The sequence below is a fragment of the Budorcas taxicolor genome, chromosome 7, assembly GCF_023091745.1.
Source record: "Budorcas taxicolor isolate Tak-1 chromosome 7, Takin1.1, whole genome shotgun sequence".
In the NCBI taxonomy this organism is placed as follows: Eukaryota; Metazoa; Chordata; class Mammalia; order Artiodactyla; family Bovidae; genus Budorcas; species Budorcas taxicolor.
In genome coordinates, this window is record NC_068916.1 from 107,580,772 (window position 1) to 107,601,409 (window position 20,638).

At 41.5% G+C, this 20,638-nt stretch overlaps 1 protein-coding gene and 1 pseudogene across 2 annotated transcripts in view; both read right to left on the minus strand.

Annotated features, from left to right (window-relative positions):
- The window catches only part of PJA2 (praja ring finger ubiquitin ligase 2), a 78,229-nt gene extending 63,373 nt beyond the window's left edge, over positions 1-14,856 (minus strand). For both annotated transcript variants that reach the window (XM_052642917.1, XM_052642916.1), the window contains exon 1: positions 14,774-14,856. The gene's annotated coding sequence lies outside the window, so the exon portion shown is untranslated. The remainder of the gene's footprint in view (positions 1-14,773) is intronic.
- Positions 14,857-17,455: 2,599 nt separating this feature from the next.
- On the minus strand, positions 17,456-17,607 carry LOC128051839 (uncharacterized; annotated as a pseudogene).
- Positions 17,608-20,638: the final 3,031 nt, after the last annotated feature.

Below are 20,638 nucleotides of genomic sequence, written 5' to 3' on the forward strand. Positions count from 1 at the left end.
CAACTAATGCTCCGGCCTGTGTAATATTCAAAGTTCACATTCATTACTATTATTTTTGCAATGTAGGCTACTCATTTGTGTAATATCGCCATAGCTGTTAGGATAACGTAGTGGTTTCACAGCATGTCCACGAATCCTCTGATACTTCTCCTTAAAAAAGCAGAACCTGATTGGTTCCCATTAAGTGTGGGCTATCCTTAGCAACTTGTTTCTAATGAAGACAAAGTGACAGCAGTGACTATGTGATGTACGAGACTCAGGCACAAGACACTGCGGCTTCCTCCTCACGCTCTTGGCTCGCGCTCTCTCAGAGAAGCGGGCCGCTGTACCCTAAGATCACTCCGTAGTCCTGCAGAATGGCCCATGTGATGAGGAACTGGCAGTTTCTGCCAAAGGCAGAAGAAACCAACGTCTTCTGGAAATAGCCATGAGCATAAACCATCTAGGAAGCAGATTCTTCAGCCTCATTCAAGGCTTTTTATGACTGCAGTTCCATCTTGATTGTAACCCTCATGAGGCCTTGAGCCAAAACCATCCAGTCAGGCTGCTCCTGGACATCTGACCCACAGAAACTATGATATAATACACATCCTGAGCTGTTACGTCTATTACTGCACAAAACTATCCTGTATTAAATAAATACAACCGATTTAAATTACCTGTGCTTAGATTCTGAATTTTCTTATGCATCCCCACCACAAAGATTCTCTAATACCATCTCACAAAAGTGCGTTTTCTCCCTGTAAGAGACCTGCCTATTCTCATCCTGGGAGCGCCATGTTGGGGACGACAGTGTAAATGAATTATCTGCACCATTCGCTTGCTGACAATGTCTGCACTGCGGCTTAGCACCTAAACTCTGCATGTTTTCATGTGTCTGAGAGCCATCTGTATGTCTTCTTCGGAAAAAGGTCTACTTATTTTTTTGTTATTGACTTGCATGAATTATTTATACATTTTGAATATTAACCCCTTATCAAATACATGATTTGCAAATATTTTCTCCTATTCAACAGATTGCCTAGAAATAATCTACTTTAAAAGTGTCCTTTTAGAAACAAAAAAGTTAATTAAGGTGGTGGGCAAAATGGGTGGAGGCGGTCAAGTATGTGGTAATGAACGGCAACGAGACTTTTGGTCATGATCACTCTTAGAAATGACTCTCTGCGACCCCGTGAACCAAAGCCCACCAGGCTCCTCTGTCCACGGGATTCTCCAGACAATACTGGAGTGCGTTGCCATGCCCTCCTCCAAGAGCTCTTCCCACCCTAGGGATCGAATCCAGGTCTCCCTCATTACAGGCAGATTCTTTACCATCTGAGCCACCGGGGAAGCCCGTTCATTAGACTGCCTAGAAATAATCTACTTTTAAAGTGACTGACGTGACTTAGAGGCAGAAACAGAAAAGTTAATTAAGCGGGGTGGGCACAAGAGGTGAAAGGGGTCGAGTAAATGATGATGAATGGTAACCAGACTTCTGGTGATGATCACTTTGTAATGAACACAAATGTTGAACACCTAAAGCTTAGATAATATTATATATTTTTTAAAAAAAAAGAACAAACAATATTTCAGAAACAAATACAGCTTGATCCAACTATTTTAAGGGGGGGGAGTCTTAATTACTCTTCCAAGCTCTCTGAAATATTTATTTTGTATTCTCCCATATTTAGCTTTACATATATCAAAGTGCCCTAGAAACGGTTCTTAAAATTTCTCTTAAAACAAACTTTTATAATTACCTAGCCCATATTTCCTTTCAGTAAAATAATTTTTTAGTCACACAAAGCTTTGTAATTATTACCACACTTAAGCTATAAATTCAAAAATAAAAACTTCATGACAAAATAGGTTTATGACGAGCTCTGACAGATGCCACCAGAAAGCAGTCTCATACATGCTGGAGCCCATTGCATTCAAGCCTAGCTCCCTAGCATCGTCTCATCCTCCCATTTTCAGCTGCCAAGGCAAAGTAAATGTCCCAAGAGATTAATAAAGATCCACTGTCAGCAACTTAAGCTTATACTTTCATTACGTCTAACACGTATTTTTAATGTATCTCTAGATTTTTCATGTTTTCTATCAACAAGCACCAATGATTGCTTATACATATTTACAAGTGCAAAATATTCAGTACATCTAACTAGTATACACACAATTAATGAGGACTAAAGTGATATTAATTCCATATACCACTGTAAGCAACTGGACATATTACCTCAACTAATTGCAGTAAATCAAGCAACCAACCAGACTTAAAGTTACAGGCTGCTACACAAGAGATCAAACTGCCAACATATGCTGGATCACAGAAAAAGCAAGGAATTCCACAAAAAGATGTACTTCTGCTTCACTGATTATGCTAAAGCCTTTAACTGTATGGATCACAACAATTGTGGAAAATTCTTAATGAGATGGGAATACCAGACCACATTACCTGCCTCCTGAGAAGCCTGTATGCAGGACAAGAAGCAACAGTCAGAACTGAACAGGAACAATGAACTGGTTCAAAATTCGCACAGAAGTACATCAAAGCTGTCTACTGCCACTCTGCTCATTTAACATATTTGCAGAGTACATCGTGTGAAATGCCCAGCTAGATGGAAAGACCGTGGGAAGAAATGTCAATAACCTCGGATATGCAGATGACACCACCCTTGTGGCAGAAAGCAAAGAGGAACTAAAGAGCCTCTTGATGAAGGTGAAAAAGGAGAGTGAAAAAGCTGGCTTAAAACTCAACATTCAGAAATGTTGAGTCCGGTCCCATCAATTCACGGCAAATAGATGGGGAAAATGTAGAAACAGTCTCAGATATCATTTTCTTGAGCTCCAAAGTAACTGCAGATGGTGACTGCAGCCACCACATTAAAAGACACTTGCTTTTCGGAAGAAAAGTTATGAAAAACCTAGACAGTGTAATAAAAAGCAGAGACATCACTTTGCTGACAAAGGTCTGTATAATTAAGGCTATTGTTTTTCTAGCAGTCATGTATGGATGTGAGACTTGGACCATAAAGAAGGCTGAGCACCAAAGAATTTATGCTTTTGAACTGTGGTGCTGGAGAAGACTCTTGAGAGTCCCTTGGACAACAGGGAGATCAAACCAGTCAATTCTAAAGGAAATCAACCCAATATTCATTGGAAGGAATGGTGCTGAAGTTGAAGCTCTAATACTTTGGCCACCTGATGAGAAAAGCTGACTCACTGGGAAAGACCCTGATGCTGGCAAAGACTGAGGGTAAGAGGAGAAGGGATGACAGGATGAAATGGACAGGAGTTTGACTTGATGGACATGAGTTTGAGCAAACTCAGGGAGATAGTGAAGGACAGGGAAACTTGGCGTGCTGCAGTCCATGGGCTCACAAGAGTCAGACATGACTAAGTGAATGACCACCATCACCACAAGAAAACTTCCAAGGTATGACTAGCAAACTCTGCAAATGAACAACTTTAGAAACGATAACAATACTACCTAAATCAGAGAGAAATTTTAAGGAACAGCTGTTAAAACTTCTGAGATGAAAAGGGTTTGTTATCCCTAGTAGCAAGAGATGAGACAGAAGGCTATGCTTGGTCATCTACTACTCTTCCCTTAACCTGCTGCTGCTGCTGCTGCTGCTGCTGCTAAGTCGCTTCAGTCGTGTCCGACTCTGTGCGACCCCACAGACGGCAGCCCATCAGGCTCCCCCGTCCCTGGGATTCTCCAGGCAAGAACACTGGAGTGGGGAGCCATTTCCTTCTCCAATGCATGAAAGTGAAAAGTGAAAGTGAAGTCGCTCAGTCGTGTCCGACTCCTAGTGACCCCATGGACTGCAGCCCACCAGGCTCCTCCGCCCATGGGATTTGCCAGGCAAGGGCACAGGAGTGGGGGCCACTGCCTTCTCCCCCTTACCTACTACTCTTACCTATTACTCTTCTCTGAAGATGGTTTTGCAAACTATTGTAAAAAAGGAACAATGAACTCAGCACAGTACAGTGAGAACCACATTACAAAATGTAACTCAAACATAAAACATATGTAATCAGAAACAAATAATCTAAAAATTTTTTATAGACAAAAAGCTGTATTTTCAAAATCTGTTCTGGTAAAGCTTGTATCTAAGTTTTTATAAACTTCTCATTCTGTTAAAGAAAAGTCTTGTAAAAAAATTTTTTTAAGACTATCAATAGCAATCTTTGAGGCAAGAAGTGAAATACAACTCTCAACACACTAGAACAGTAAGTAATTTCTGTGGTTTACCTTAAAGTATAATTGGCTAAGGCAGGAAAAGATTAGAGTCAAAGAAAAGTGAGATGAAAGAATAAAATATTAATTCATTTTAAAAAGAGATGAAGAATACTCCTCAAGTTTACCTCTCATTTAGATAGGAAGATCTCTGAATCAAGTGTCACAAGTAACAAGAATGCTGCTCAACCTACCCTCCTTCGAGATACACAAATCAATGAGCTTTAAGCAGCAAAGCTGGAAAGAACCAACATAACACTGTAAATCAACTACACCTCAATTAAAAAAAAAAGCTGTAGAGATTTATTTTCATGTCAATAAGCCAGAGAAAGAAAAAACCAGGGTACAGGAAACAAAGAAAAGTAAAAAATTCAATGTTATGCATACCAAAAGGTAACAAATGTCATTTGATGCTAAAAAAACACAAAATATGCTCAGAATAATGTATCTGTGACAGATACTGAGATGTGTGTACTATCAAAAAAAAAGAAAGAAACGTGAGTGAAGGTTGAAGAGATACAAAAAACTAGCAAGGCAAAATGTTGAAGCAAGATGATATGTACATGGGGGTTCCTTGTAATCTATAGACATGTTTGGAAATTTCCATGATAAAAACTTTGACATTATTTCCCTTTTCTTTGCAATCATTTATTGAAGAATTGTTCACATACAAAACTCTTAAGCATACACTACAATCCAAAGAATTTTTACATATATTTATCTAGCTACTCACCTAGATCAAAATTATTTATCATCACTTCAGAGGGTTTTCTCTCATCCCTTCTAAGACACTGACTCCTCTCAACCCAAAGGCAACCGGTCTCCTGACTTCCATTACCCCAGTTAAGTTTTTCAGATTTTAACCTTCACAGAAGTGGAATCAGGCATCATAAACTCTTCTGTGTCTATTTACTTTTGCTTGACAGAATGTTTCTGAGATTCACTCATGTTGTTATAAACATCTTTGTATGAGCTTCTTTCCCCAACTTTTCTTGAGTATCCATGACCTGGAATTACTGGGTCACAGTACAAAGCTACATTCGGCTATAACAGATCCTGACAGCTTTGTAAAGCAGCGGAAACAACTTACATTCCCACCAGCAATATATAAGAGTGTTGTTTCATATCCTTGGCAACACTTGATATTGATTCATATCCTTGGCAACACTTGGTACTGTCGGTCTCTAATTTCAGCCATTTGGCAGGGGTGTGATGGGACGGTGCCTCATTGTGACGTTTCCCTGATGAGTAATAATGCAGAGTGCCTTTGCCTGTGCACACTGCCCTTTTGGGTATCTTCTGTGAGGAACCTGCCTGCTTTCTTGCAGATTTTAAAAAGTGTGTAGCTTCCCTTTTCCTTTTTGATTTTTAGGTTATACTTTCTGGATACAAGTCTTTCACCAGACTTACTTAATGTGAGTATATTCTTGTAGTCTGTGGCTTGCCTGTTGTTTTTACATCTTCATGAATAGAAATTCATAAGTTAGTGTAGTCTAATTTACCTTTATGTTTAAGAAATTTTTGTCTAATCCAGGCTGATGACATTCTAGGTTTGCTTCTAGAAACTTGATAATTTTAGCTTATACAGGTTCAACTCAAATGACTACAGTATCAGGTAGAAATCAAGGTTCATTTTTTCCCCAAATATTCAATATCCAATTTACCTAACACAATTTATTAAACATGTTTATTAACTTCAGTGGAGCTTTTGCCATAATCCAAGATACTACATATGTGAAGGTTCCACTTCTAGACACTCATATTCCTCCACTGGTCTTTCTGTCCATCTTGTTCTGATTACTCTAACTTGTTAATTACTCTAACTTTATAGCAAGTCTTGAGACATTTACATTTTGATATGAATTTTGCAATCCATTTCATCCTAATCTTTAAATTCTGGGACTTTAAGTGAAATCATATTGAACCTACAGCTCAACTTGGAGGAAACTGACATTTTAACAATAGTGAGTTCCTACGATATAAACATGAAGTATTTCTCCACATACTTCGGTATTTCAAAATGTCTCCTAGCACCGTTTTATAATTTTCAGTGTAGAAGTTTTGCCAAAGTTTTTATTAGATTTATTCTTAGGTATCTTACATATTCTGATGCTTTTCTAAAAGTACTTTTGGTTGCTAGTATACAACTTACATTTTTGCAAGTTGTCTTTGTACCCTTGTATCTTTCTAAATTCACATATTCTAAAACTTTACTGGCAAACACTTTTAAAATTTTTTTTCCATTTTTTAAAATTAACCTTTTCTAACCTGAGGGCACTGGTTAAGATTCCAATGCAGTTAAAGAGAGAAAAAGATAGGGGACATGAAACAAGGTTTTTCACTGAGTATTATATCAGCTGTAGCATTTTTTTGTTGTTGCTGATACTATACAGAAAATTAACAGTTTTCTTCTATTCCTCAACTGATAAGGATATGCTAACTCTATCAGTGAGAAAATGCTACTGGACAAGTGGCACTAATGAATTCCTCAATCCGTAAAGAAACACAGTATCCATGAACTGCAATGAAGCAAAGCACAATAAAAACTGAAGTATGCCTATATATAGAGTACTCTCCGAGCACTGCTTCATTTGCACTCAATAAGCTCGGATGTAATCTTTTTGTTATTTTTCAGATAAAAATGTTTTCTAATTTTCATCATGACTTCATTTTGATTCATGTGCTATTTAAAATGTCTTGGTTAATTTTCAAACATTTGCAGCCTGCTGCTGCTAAGTTGCTTCAGTAGTGTCTGACTCTGTGCAACCTCACAGATGGCAGCCCACCAGGCTCCTCTGTCCCAGGGATTCTCCAGGCAAGAATACTGGAGTGGGTTGCCATTTCCTTCTCCAATGCATGCATGCATGCATGCAAAGTCGCTTCAGTCGTGCCCAACTCTGTGCAACCCCATGGACCTAACTAGTTATTTTTATGTTGCTGCTGCTGTTCAGCGGCTTTTTACTTTTGTACTGTGTGCGTCTTTAAAGTGTTTAATTGCTAAGTCATGTCCAACTCTTTTGCGACTCCATGGACTGTAGCCTGCCAGGCTCCTCTGTCTAAGGGATTTCCCAGGCAAGACTGAATTGTAGTTAATTCCACAGGGTTCAAAGAACATGTACTATATAATTTCCATCCTGTGAAATTTGATGATACTTTTTAAGGACCACAGTATTTCAACAAATGTCCCATATGTGCTTGAAAAGAAAAGCACAGCCTTCAGGTTTAGACAAAATGTTCTATTAATGTCAATTATATGATGATGATTAATCATGTCATTCAAATTTCCTATTTCCTGACATTTTTTATATATTTGTTGTATTAGTTATACCAAATGCATATTTAAAATCTCCAGTTATGAATGCATACCTATCGTTACTAATTATATTAACTTCTACATTCAGAGACAATGTTATCAGATAAACATACACTTAGGATTATTATGTTGTCTTGATGAATTGACCTACTTATTATGATATTTTCCTATTTCTTGCAATATTTCTTCCTTTATGTCTATTCTGAATAATATTACAACTAATGCAGGCATATCAGTTTACTTTCGGTGAGTACTTGCAAACAATACTTCAGTTCAGTCGCTCGGTCGTGTCCGACTCTGCGACCCCATGAACCACAGCACACCAGGCCTCCCTGTCCATCACCAACTCCCGGAGTTTCACTCAGACTCGCGTCCATCGAGTCAGTGATGCCATCCAGCCATCTCATCCTCTGTCGTCCCCTTCTCCTGACCCCCATCCCTCCCAGCATCAGAGTCTTTTCCAGTGAGTCAACTCTTTGCATGAGGTGGCCAAAGTACTGGATACTTACTCAGTCTTTTTATCTTCATATTATGCGTGTTTTCAAAGTGTTTTTTTAAATAAATGCCTTTGAAAGTTTTTTAATCACACAATCACTAACCAAAAGGAAGACAGAGTAGCACTATCAATATCAGAAAAGTAGTCTGCAGAAGAAATATTACCAGAGGTAAAGAAAGGTACTACATAATGATAAAGGGGTCAATTCACCACTCCTAAACACACACGTACCTAACAACAGAGGTTCAAAACACATGAAGTGAAGACAGTTAGAAGATGAAGCAGAAATAGACAAACCCACAATTACGCTTGAACTTCAGCTCTTCTTGCGGTGACCAGCGAAACAAGGAGACAAAGCCTCAGCGAGCATCACATGTCAACCTGACCTAACAATTACAGAGTATTTAATACAAATGATTAATTTAGTATTTAAAATGGAATGCAGACTTTATAGAATATCCTGCCCCAAAGCAACATGACATACATTATTTTGAATTGCACAGACATTTACCAAGACTGACCATATTCTGATTTATAAAACTTCAAAGAAGTCAAACAAAATTACACAAAGTATGTTTTCCATCTACAATAAAATTAAGCCTAGAAATCAGTTACAGAAAGAGATGGGCAAAAATCACCAAATAATTGGGAATTAAACAATATACATCTAAATAACCCACGGGTCAGTGTGAAAGTCACAAAAGAACTCAGAAAATATCAACATAAAGATCTGTGAGACCATGTGATGTAGTACTTAGAAGGAAAAGAAGAAAGGTCTCAAATCAACAGCCTTTTAAGCTTACACCTGAAAAATCTGAGTGGATTTAAATCCAAAGCACTTAAGAAGAAACAGTAAAGAGTTAAAATCAGGGTTATCTCAAAGCTTTTTTTAAAGTAATAAAATAAAAAGCTGGATCTTTAGAGAAGTTAACACAATTGATAAACCTGGAAATGAACTAATGAAGACAAAAGAGAGGTCACATTGACAACATCTGGAATGAAAGAAAGGACATCACTACGGATGCCACAGCTACTAAAGGGACAACAAGAAACAACTTCATGGCAATTAACAGAGACAGATTCCCTGAAACGCCCAAACTACTAAAACTCATATATTAGGTGACTCACATACTCAAAGGCTGACTATGTTTTTAAGACAGAATTAGGGTATCCTTACCATCCTACATCCATTAAGGCAACTAAACCATCCCTGTTCAATGGAGAAACCTAGGCCCAGGTAACTTAGCTTGCAAACTCTGATAAACATTTATGAAAGAAATAGTAATCCTATCCAAAATTTTTCAGGAAATGCAGAGGAAGAAACACTTATATCTATGAGACCAGCATTATCCTGATACAAAAATATTACACAAAAATGTATCTTTCAAGGACACAGATACAAAAAAATACTCAACAAAATATTAGCAAATCTAACCTAACTTATGAAAATAATACATCATTACCAAGTGAGGCCTATCTAGAGAATGCAAGGTTGACACAACATTTGAAAATAAATCAATGTAATTCATCTTATTAACACACCAAGGAAGATTAAATCAGAAGATCATCTAAATAAACAACAGTTAAAACATCTGAGCACACTCAATGTCCAATCATGATTAAAAAATTCTCATCCAAGAACAGAATGGGGACATCCTTAACTTGATTAAAGGATTATTTTACTTAACTATAATATGTAGTATATAATAAAACCTGATAAAAGGCCCTAGTAGCCTTACTAATGAAAGACTGAAAGATTTCTTTCCCTAGGATTACGAATAAGACAAAGGTACCTGTTCTCACCACTGCTTTCAACATCATACTGGAGGTCCTCGTCAGGGAAATAAGGGGAAAAAAGGTACAGGGGAGGTGGCTACATACAAATTGAAAACAAAAGAAACAAAAATGCTCTGTATTCACAAATGATGCTAACTTTCTACGTGAGAAAATCCGAAAGAATCGACAAAGGAAAAAAAAGTTACTAGGATAGGTGAGTTTAGCAAGGTTGTGAGGTTCAAGATCAGTATACAAAATCAACTGTATTTCTACATACTGTCAGTTAACACCTGGACGTGGAAACTTTGGAAAATTATCATTTCCAATATTATTAGAAGTGATGAGATACCTGGATATAAACCTGACAAGAGCAACAACTTCTGTATCTTGCACCTATAAAATATTAAGGAAGGAAAATGAAGACCTTTGATTAAAGCCAGAGATATCTCATGTGCCTACATGATTATTCAATATTAAGATGTCAATTCTTATCAAATTGATCAATGTATTCACTGTAATCTAGATTAATATCCCCTCAGTCTTTTTTGGAGAAACCGACAAGTTACTGCTAAAAAATTTTATGGAAAAGCAAAGGGAACTAGAAGAGCCAGAATGACTTTGGAAAATAAAGCTGAAGAACTTGCGCTATCGGATTTTAAAACTTATTATAAAGCAACAATGATCACGGATGGCGAAGTGGCACTGGCAGAGCGGAAGACAGCAGAGATCAAGGGGAGGCCAGAAGCACACTCACAGACAAGGCCAAGCGGTGCTAGAACCGGGAAAATAAACCTGATCCTTATTTCACACCATATACAAAAATAACTCAAAACAGACTGCTACCCCTTGACATAAAAACAGTAACATCTGAAGAAGAAACTTTAAGGGGAAATATGCCTGACTTTGTACTGAGCAAACTTAGAACACAGAAACACAAATTATAAAACGGAAATTGATGAAATGAATGTAATCAAAATTAAAAGCTCCTCTGGGACAATTAAAAGGTGAGCTTCAGACTGTACTGAGCGTGTGTGCGTCCGTACGGGGCAAAGGACTTCTACAGCAAACTGTATGAAGAATTCCTCCAAGCCAGTAAGGCAAGCAACTCAATGTTCAAAGACAGAAAAGATCTGAACACACACTTTACAAAGGAAGACATACAAATGACCCACAATAAACGACAAGTTTTCAGCAGCATTAGACATCACATAAATACAAATTTAAAATAGTGTCATACTACTACATACCCACTAGAAGGGCTAAAATTAACCAAGTTTGATGAGAACATAGAGCCACTGGGACTGTAAAATGGGGGACAGTTTGGCACGTTCTTACAATTAAATATTCATTTACAATACAACCCAACAAATCCATTTATAAGTATTTAACCAAGAGAAATGAAAATATATGTTCACACATTCATGAATGAATGTTTGTAGAGCTTTATTAATAAGAATCCTAAACTGGAGACAATCCAAATACCCATACATAGGTGAAATGGTCAATTATTGTGGTAAATCAATACACCATAAACTACTAATTAGCAACAAAAGCCGTGAACCAGCTAAACATACAAACACATGGATTATCCTTAAAAATAACACAGTGGAAAAAAAAAAACATGGACACAGAAGAATATACATTACATAATTTATTTATATAAAATTCTAGAACAAATGAAACCCATCTAGAGTGAGAAAAAGAGGACAAACTGTTTCCTAGAGCCGAGGGTAAAAAAGTGACTTACTGAGAAAGGGTAGAAGGGAACTTTTGGGGATGAGAGAAATATTCAATATCTTGACTGTAGTAACGAAAATATTCTACTATTGATTTTGGTAGTGGTGACATGACTGTATACATCTGTCAAAACACACGGAGCCGTACATTTTAAATCTATGTATTTTATTATAAGTAAATTATCCTCGATAAAATTGATTCTGTAAAAAAACAGCTCTTTTGAGAAAATACTAACCAGGGAATAATGGTGATGCCCCTATACAAATACTCAAAAGGTATCAGAAACATCAATAAAATTCAATACCCATTTATGATTTTTTAAAATATCATCAGAAGTTAAAAACAACAATAAAATCACTTGGAAAGTTAAGAATACAAGAAAATATTTTAACCTATTATACTCTCCGTTTATCAGGAAGCTTCGGTAAACATCGTAATTGATGCTAAAACATCAGATCCCCTTAAAGTCTAAACCACCACCAAGTTGTGAACTATCACTGCTATTATTTAACATTGTATAAAAATGTTACTAGCCAAAGTAATGAGAAAGAAAAGTGAAAGTGTTAAGTCACTCAATCCAGTCAGACTCTTTGTGACCCCAAGGACTACAGCCCACCAGGCTCCCCTGTCCTTGGGGATTCTCCAGGCAAGAATACTGGAGTGAGCTGCCAGTCCCTTCTCCAGGGGACTGTCCCAAAACTGGGAACGAACCCGGTTCTCCTGCATTGCAGGCAGATTCTTTACCAGCTGAGCCACCAGGAAAGTCCTAATGTAATGAGGAAAACACAAATTATAAAATTTAAAAGCCACAAAACTGAATATTTTCAGAAAATCAACTCAGTTAAGTGGTTGCTGCTGCTGCTAAGTCACTTCAGTCATGTCCGCCTCTGTGTGACCCCATAGACGGCAGCCCACCAGGCTCCCCTGTCCCTGGGATTCTCCAGGCAAGAACACTGGAGTGGGTTGCCATTTTCATCTCCAATGCATGAGAGTGAAAAGGAAAGTGAAGTGGCTCAGTCATGTCTGACTCTTCCCGACCCCATGGACTGCAGCCCACCAGGCTCCTCCATCCATGGGATTTTCCAGGCAAGAGTGGAGTGGGGTGCCATTGCCTTCTCGGAGTTAAGTGGTTAGATACATGATAAGCAGAAAAAAATTCAAAAGCTTTGGTATAACTGGGGGGTGAGAAATAAATGTTACTGAAAGTTTCTATCCAGCAGAGCTACCAAGATGGTATGCCATACATAGAGTTTTATGGAATAAAACTATAAAACTTTCCTTAAGCAAGATGTGAATTAAGAGACATGCTATACATACATATCTATCAGAAGGGAGAGATTCAGTATCACAAAGGTTAATTTGCTCCATATTAATCTAAAATTTCAATATAACCTCACTCAAAACACCTAAAGGATCTTTTATCTAATTTGCAAGTTGAGTCTAAAGTTCATCTGTAGAATGCAAAAGATTAACTTCGAAAAGAGTACTAAGTAGGGAGAAACGGTTATCAAAATTTAAATGCATACTGTTTTTAATCTAGCAATTCAATTTCTAGGAATACATGCTCCAGAAATAATCACATAAAGAGGAAATTTACTGAACAGCTGACTCCTAGAATGAAGGCAGAACTAGAAGGGGAAGGGGGAGGTGCACTCTACCTCACAGCCTTCCCATGCTGTCTGAAGTTTTAAATTTAAGAAAAATTAAAGGATATTAATAAAAACAAGTAACTGTAAAACGTGGATTCCAATAAAGCATTATTTGTGATTAGAAAAAGAAACTAACTTAAATGTCTTTCAGTAAGGGAACGGTTAATAAAGCCCACTGAAATTATTTAAATATTATTTACTTTTAAAAAGTACCAAGGGGACTTATAATTTACAAGGGAAGATGGCCAAGATACATAATTCGGCGAAAAAAGCAAGTGCTATATCAACGTGTTTAGTATATTCCCACCAAACTCTCCCAACTTTACGTGTACGCACATGTGTATAAAAGTGCACACTAGGAAGACGTACCGTATTGTTCTAGACTCTGGGATGAGACGGGAGGACAAACAGGAATGTTCACATTGTAGTTTAATGGTTCATTTTCTGTATTGCTGAAATTTTACATCTAGTTTGCATGTTTGTAACTGAATTTTAAAAATTAAAATTATTTCATATAAAAATAATAAATTCCAGAAGACATGTGGGAAAAAAGTCCAAACGTTCGTTAAAAATCTTTTAAATGTTTATCTTCGTGTTTATTTGCACACTCTGCAAATGATCTATAGTCTTCACCAAAAGGGGCTGCCAGTGTAAAGAAATCTAACTTACCAAACAGGTCATGATAAAAAATAAGACTATATTAGGCCTTTAAAAAAACAACTTTCCCGGAAGCAGCCGACTCAACGCAGAGCCTATGCGCCTGCTGGAAAAAAAAGAGGAAAAAAAAAAAAAGGCCTGGAGAGAGACGTCTTCTCCACAGCTCTCCCTCGCAGCGAGGCAGGCTGCCCGTCTCCTGCTGGCCTCGGTGCGAGCGGCGCTCAGCGCCTGGACGCGCAGAGCCACCGCCGAGCCGTCCCGCCGAGCCAGGCCGCGGCGGGGGCCGGCCCTGACCCAGCGCGCTGCCGGGGGCGCCGGGGGCGCGGGGCTGCGCGCCCGAGCCTCGGGGACGACCGCGGGGCAGGGGGCGACGGCCGCGGGCGGCTCTCGGGGGCGCGGAGCTGCCGCGGGCCCGCGGCGTCCGACGGCTCGGCTCTAACGGGGTGCCCGGCCGGGGGTCACCGGGGGGGCCTCCACACGGCGCGACTGACCGCGGGCGCGCGGGGCTCTCGAGCGGGCTGCGCGGGAGGGGGCTCCCCACGGGCCGGGCGAGCGGGCTGCGCGGGGGGCTCCCCACGGGGCGCCGGGGGCGGTGAGCGCGCCGGGGCAGACGCTCTCCTCACAGCCGCGCTGACGGAGAAAGGCAGCGCTCGCGGGCCCAGCCGCCAAGGGCAGCGAGGGGCAGCGGCCTGCGGAGGCCCCGCGGCCGCCGCGGGAGGAGCGGGCCCAGGCGGCGAGGACGGCCTCTCCCAGCCAGCGACCCCACCCACCATGGCCGGCGCGGCGGGCCGCGGGCGGGCCCCGCTCGAGGGCCGGGGCGGAGACGCCGGCGGCGGAGGCGGCAGCTTCCCGGCCGTGCCCCGCGCACGCCAGACGCCGGGGCCAGCCTCATCTAAAGAAAAGGAAAGCAACCCCCTCACCGAGCTGAGAAGCGGCTCCGCAGCGAGGACGGCGCTCGGTCCTCCACCCGCCGCCGCCGCCTTCTTCTCCGCCTCCGACTCCTCCCCCGCCCACCGCGCAGCAGCCGGCGGCGGCGGAAACACGGGCGGCGGCGGCGCGCCCCGCCCCTTGCGCCGCGGCGCAGGCGGGGGCGGGGAGCACGCAAGCCCCCGCCCCCAAAGCCGACTCGACCAATAGGCTTAACGGACCGCTGCGGGGGGTAAGCCGCATGCCCAATCGGAACCTGAGAAGTGGGCGCGCGTCAGTAGTTGGGACGTGGCGGAGAAGGGGAAAACACTCGTCTTGTCTTTGCCCCCCGCTCCCCGGTCTCGGCAAGGGGGAGCCTCGCCGATTGGCCCTAGAGCGGAAGGACAAACCCCACCCCCGCCCGGCCCCGCCCCCTTTCCCTGCAGCACTGCGACGTTTGAGGGGGCGGGGCGCCGGGCCGGGCCGGGCCCGCTAGGCCTTCAGTGGGTTGAGCGGGGAGATAAGGGCGGGGTCTCAGGGGAAGGGAGGCCGTGCCGAGATCTGGAGAAGGACTGGCGCAGTTAGGCTTTGAGAAATGAAGGCGCAGCACGCGAGAGGGAGGTATCAAAATCAGTCCTCGGTCAGTCCAGGCGCTCAGTCCTGTCCGACTCTGCGACCCCCTGGACTGCAGCACGCCAGGCCTCCCTGTCCATCACCAACCCCCTGAGCTTGCTAGTCGGTGATACCATCCAACCATCTCATCCTCTGTCGTCCCCTTCTCCCGCCTTCAATCTTTCCCAGCATCAGGGTCTTTTCCAATGAGTCGGTTGTTCGCATCAGGTAGCCAAAGTATTGGAGTTTCAGCTTCAGCATTAGTCCTTCCAATGAATATTCAGGACTGATGTCCTTTAGGATGTACTGGTTGGATCTCCTTGCTGTCCAACGGACTCTCAAGAGTCTTCTCCAACACCACAGTTTCCAAAATCAATCCTAATTTGACTGTTAGGATTTGACTGTTAATCTTGTTAGACCTAACTAACAAGATTAAGGTCTCCCGGCGTCATGGGTAGGCCGAGAGAAGCTAGCAGAAGGAAGAAGGGCAGCTCTCCCTCCCTGCCCACCTTGGCCTTCTCCCCTGCCACCCCACAGTCCAGCAGGCAGTCGTCTGTACCCTTATTTCTGATTCTCTTGGGGTGGGGGCGGGTTATATGGGGATGCCTACGTTTCCTCTGTATAGCCATGGCCTGACCAGAGGCTTCCAGTTTGCACCTTGGGGCTGATGGGTTGTCAAGCTGGTAAGTATCAGCTCCCATCACTTGAAACCAAAATACATACAACAGCTGTAGTCCTTGGACACCTTGCTTAATTTAAACATGGCTAACAGTCTAGTCAGTCGTGTCCCTGATGCTGAACTGTTTCTTCGCCCTGCACATGTCCTTTTTTCATGCTGAACCTGTCTGCTTCTGTGATTACAGTCCCTCTCTCCTCCCATCTTACCACAAGCCCCTTCACCCCCACCACACACGCACCCAGTGCCCAGGATGCATTTATCTTATCACCTGCACCAAGAGTCAAGAGCCCCACTTCCTGTGCTGTCCCTGGCAACTGCAAAACCTCCTGCCAGGGAACCCAGCTGCCAGGGAACCCAGACTACTGTTGATGAAAACAAAAGTATCTCAAATTTACTATAAAAGTTGGACTATGAGAATTGGCTGGGCAGTTTGTGGAACGAAACTCTCAGCCCACTGATGTAGTACATTTCTTACCAAGAAACCATTTCCTGCTTGATGTTTCTCCGTTTCACAGGTGTTGCTCTTTCTCCATCCAAGTCTCTTCCTCTTTGAAGAACTGATACTTTAGTCACGTTTCCCTTGTCTCCTTTTAGGATGATGGACAGGGAGGCCTGGCGTGCTGCGATTCATGGGGTCGCAAAGAGTGGGACACGACTGAGCAACTGAACTAACTAACTATACTGATCCAATTGGATACACTAACCTGTTTGTTGGGGCAGGGTTTTCCAAGTTTTAATCTCTTCCATATCGTATCTGTGTATACATTCACAGTAGTATTTATTTTCTTTAAATAAATGTGTTTTTCCTTCAATTTCTTTAAGAGGGAGACTTCGTAAATTACTGTAAATTGAAAGCCTGTATCACCTCTCCCAAGTTGAAAGCAACTGAAGGAGAAGTGAACATAAAGCAAAGCTTTTAAATTCTGGGAATTAAAGAGCATTTTTTCTACTAAAATCTCTAAGCCTAAAACCTACTGCCTGTGAAAAACGGAAGGTTACCAAGCACTAGAAACATAGTTTAAAAGCAAGCAGAGAAATGGCATTTTTATCATGATGTAATCAAAGGAGAGAAAAATAGAACCAAAATAGGAATCGCTCTCACTATGTGAGTCTTTTTTTTAATCCTGCATGCATGTCCCAAGGCATCAGAATCGATCTATGTTACTCTTTGAAAAACACTCCATGTATTCTAGAATCAAAAGGCTATACTCTCACTGCATACTAGCTCCTGTGGAACTGCCATGGTGCCTCTGGGTTTGTCATTTAGCTTGTTAATGTATTACAATGAGCATATATTGAGGATTAAGGTCTAGTCGAAATTGACTTATCTGACATCTTGGACCCATTTGGTTACAATCTGTTTATGTTGTATCTTGGGCTATGTTATTCTTTTTTTTTTCCCCTGGGGGGAGAGTTCCCCACTACCACAAACCATGCAGCCGTGTTTCCCACATTTAGGGAGATCGCAGAGGTCAGCACAGCCGGAGTGCAATGGACAAGCCCCACTTTGGAAAAACTACCTTCAGAATCATTGTATCTCCCCTGTCAGGTAAATATGGGCTATGCCATTTTTTTCAAAGGTTGTGCCATGTCTCTCTCCCCATGTTTCAATACCTAGCATGTAGTAAGTACTAAATACTTATGTATTGTATAATATAGATAGATAGATAGATATAGGTATATCAGTTCAGTTCAGTCACTTAGTTGTGTCTGACTCTTGTGACCCCATGGACTGCAGCACGCCAGGCCTCCCTGTCCATCACTAACTCTTGGAGCTTATTCAAACTCATGTCCGTTGAGTCAGTGATGTCATCCAACCATCCCATCCTCTGTCGTCCCCTTCTCCTCCTGCCTTCAATCTTTCCCAGCATCAGGGTCTTTTCCAATGAGTCAGTTCTTCGAATCAGGTGGCCAAAGTATTGGAGTTTCAGCTTCAGCCTCAGTCCTTCCAGTGAATATTCAGGACTGATTTCCTTTAGGATGGACTGGTTGGATCTCCTTGCTGTCCAAGGGACTCTCAAGAGTCTTCTCCAACACCTCAGTTCAGATATGTATTAATGATTTATATGTATTATTGTTGATTTCAGAGAGGGGAAGCCCTGCCTATGGCAATGAAATGAAGGCGCCACTTTTGATTTCTACAGGATAGAATGCAGTAGTTCTTGAGGTGTGATCCCCATACCAACAGAATCAGCATTAATGTTTTTAAAATGCAAATTCTCAGGTAGGTCCAACTTCAGACCTGACTTGGAAACTCTAGGTGTGGAGTCCAGCAATCTGTATTTTAGCCTTTGAGGTGATTCTGATGCATGTAAAGTCTGAGAACCACAGATGTAATAGGTGGAGGATTGGTCAGCAAGGGAGAGGACCTGAATTTGAATTATACCCTTAGAGTTACATCACAAAAATGGAGATGTAAGCACCTCTGAAAATTATTTTCTCCATAAAAGTGATGAGAAAGCTGGCAAAATTATCAGAGTCAACTTTTTCAGAACTCTGGAAATCAACCAAGGGCTTGCAGCAACCTAGGAAGCATTTATTCAAGAAAATAGCTTACTCTAATCCAATCTCCTCAACTCCAGCTCCACTGTTGCACTGAAAAATAATAGCTGACAATCGTGGTGAAAAGGAGCATAGTGGCAGATACCAGACAAGGTAGAATGAGGCTGTAGCTCCTTCAGAGCCTATTTCCAAGAGAAGAGTCATCATTTGACCGATCTGCTGGTTCCCCAGAAAATCTCACTTGCAAGGCTGGGAAAGCTTTTCCCCCAGAAGCGTTTGTCAAAAAAGAAGCAAACAAACACTGAGAGGGAATTGATTAACTCTGCCACACCTTAGGCAGTGGAAACAGTTTGGAGCAGCAAAATTGGTTAAACAGAAAGCTTAAAAGGAAAAGCTGGAGAATGTCTGTAGAAGCTTTTAAGCTCCAGCACATTCATAAGAATCCAGAAACCAACACGCATGCCAAGGATTATGCTAAGCAGTGCATAAACTTGGGCAAGACTTGAGAAGGCCCTGAATATTCACTCTTGAGAGTCCTTGGGACTGCAGGGAGATCAAACCAGTCAGTCCTAAAGGAAATCAACCCTGAATACTCATTGGAAGGACTGATGCTGAAGCCGAAGCTCCAATACTTTGGTCACCTGAGGCGAGGAGCCGACTCATTGCAGGAGGAGAAGGGGATGACAGAGTAGGAGATGGTTGGATGGCATCACCGACTCAATGGACATGAGTTTGTGCAAGCTCCAGGAGATGGTGAAGGACAGGGAAGCATGGTGTGCCGCAGTCCATGGGGTCTCAAAGAGTGGGACACGACTGAGCAATTGAACAACAACAGCGACGGCTGATCTTGAGGCTTTGCATAAGTAAGAAATGAAGACTAATGGGAAACTGTCAACTGCCTGGCTTGGTGTTGAACCGTGACCCAAACACATACACCAGACACTCAACAAACCCTGGGAGACATACTGATTCCAGGCATTTAAGGAAATCTCAGTCTGATCATTAGATAAGCACTAAGCTAACCAAACAGAATTTCAATGGCCAGACACCACTGTTGATAAAAAAGTCTCATTTTTTTTTATTGATAAAAAAAGCTCTGAGAACTATTCTGCCCATTTGAATTCAAGGCACAGTAATACAAGTTTTTTTGAGGCAGAGGGAGATGCATTAAATGACATATCGTTGACAGTTTACATAGTCCATATCTAAGCATCATCATGGTCCCTTACAAGTCTAGAAGCAAAGTTATCTTTTAAGGCGCTGTCTCACTGATGCCAGGAAAATGTTGCTTTTTGTGGCTGAGCAGGTACTTCTAATGGAGGAGGTTTGGTCATTGTGTCATGTGCAGTAGAGGGGAGAGAGGAAACCAAACGGTAAACAAAAAATTTTTTTATTTAAATGTTTCTTGTCTTGTCATAAAATATGAATTTTATTTCACAATTTCCCCCCTTTGATCATTCATCATTTGATAGAAAGCAGTGGGTGAGCAAATATTTTCTAGGGTAGTTGCTTTCCTTCCCTGGGTCTGTCATATCCCTTGATACCAAGTCCTAATATGTTGGTTCTGTTTTTATGGGGTTATTTATACTAGCAGAATGTTTGGCAAGGACTGACAGTCAATTCTAGGTTGTCCAGTAAGACTTAAACCAATTTTTCTCACATGTACATTGTGTATGCCTATTATTTTATAGAGAACTATTGGCATAATCTATATTGTCATTTGATTGAAAATATAAACATACTATCTTGGTATAAGCAAGTGACACATAGCATAAAAGAAACTATTACCTTGTAAGTTCCACAAAGTGTAACTAAAATTGCTTGTAGGATCAACAACATCATTAGCAAAAACTTAAGCCAAGATCCTCCTAAACCAAAGCATTTTCCTGGTGCTTCCTCTAAGGGAAGAGAATCGTTCTGAGCAGAGATGTGACACTTCACGTGGGTTGTAAGGCTAGTTACATTTGAAGCCTCACCAGGTATAAAGACACAGCATTCAGTACATATTACAGCACAAATTCCCCATTCAGTTCCGTTCAGTCGCTCAGTTATGTCCGACTCTGCGACCCCACGGACGGCAGCACGC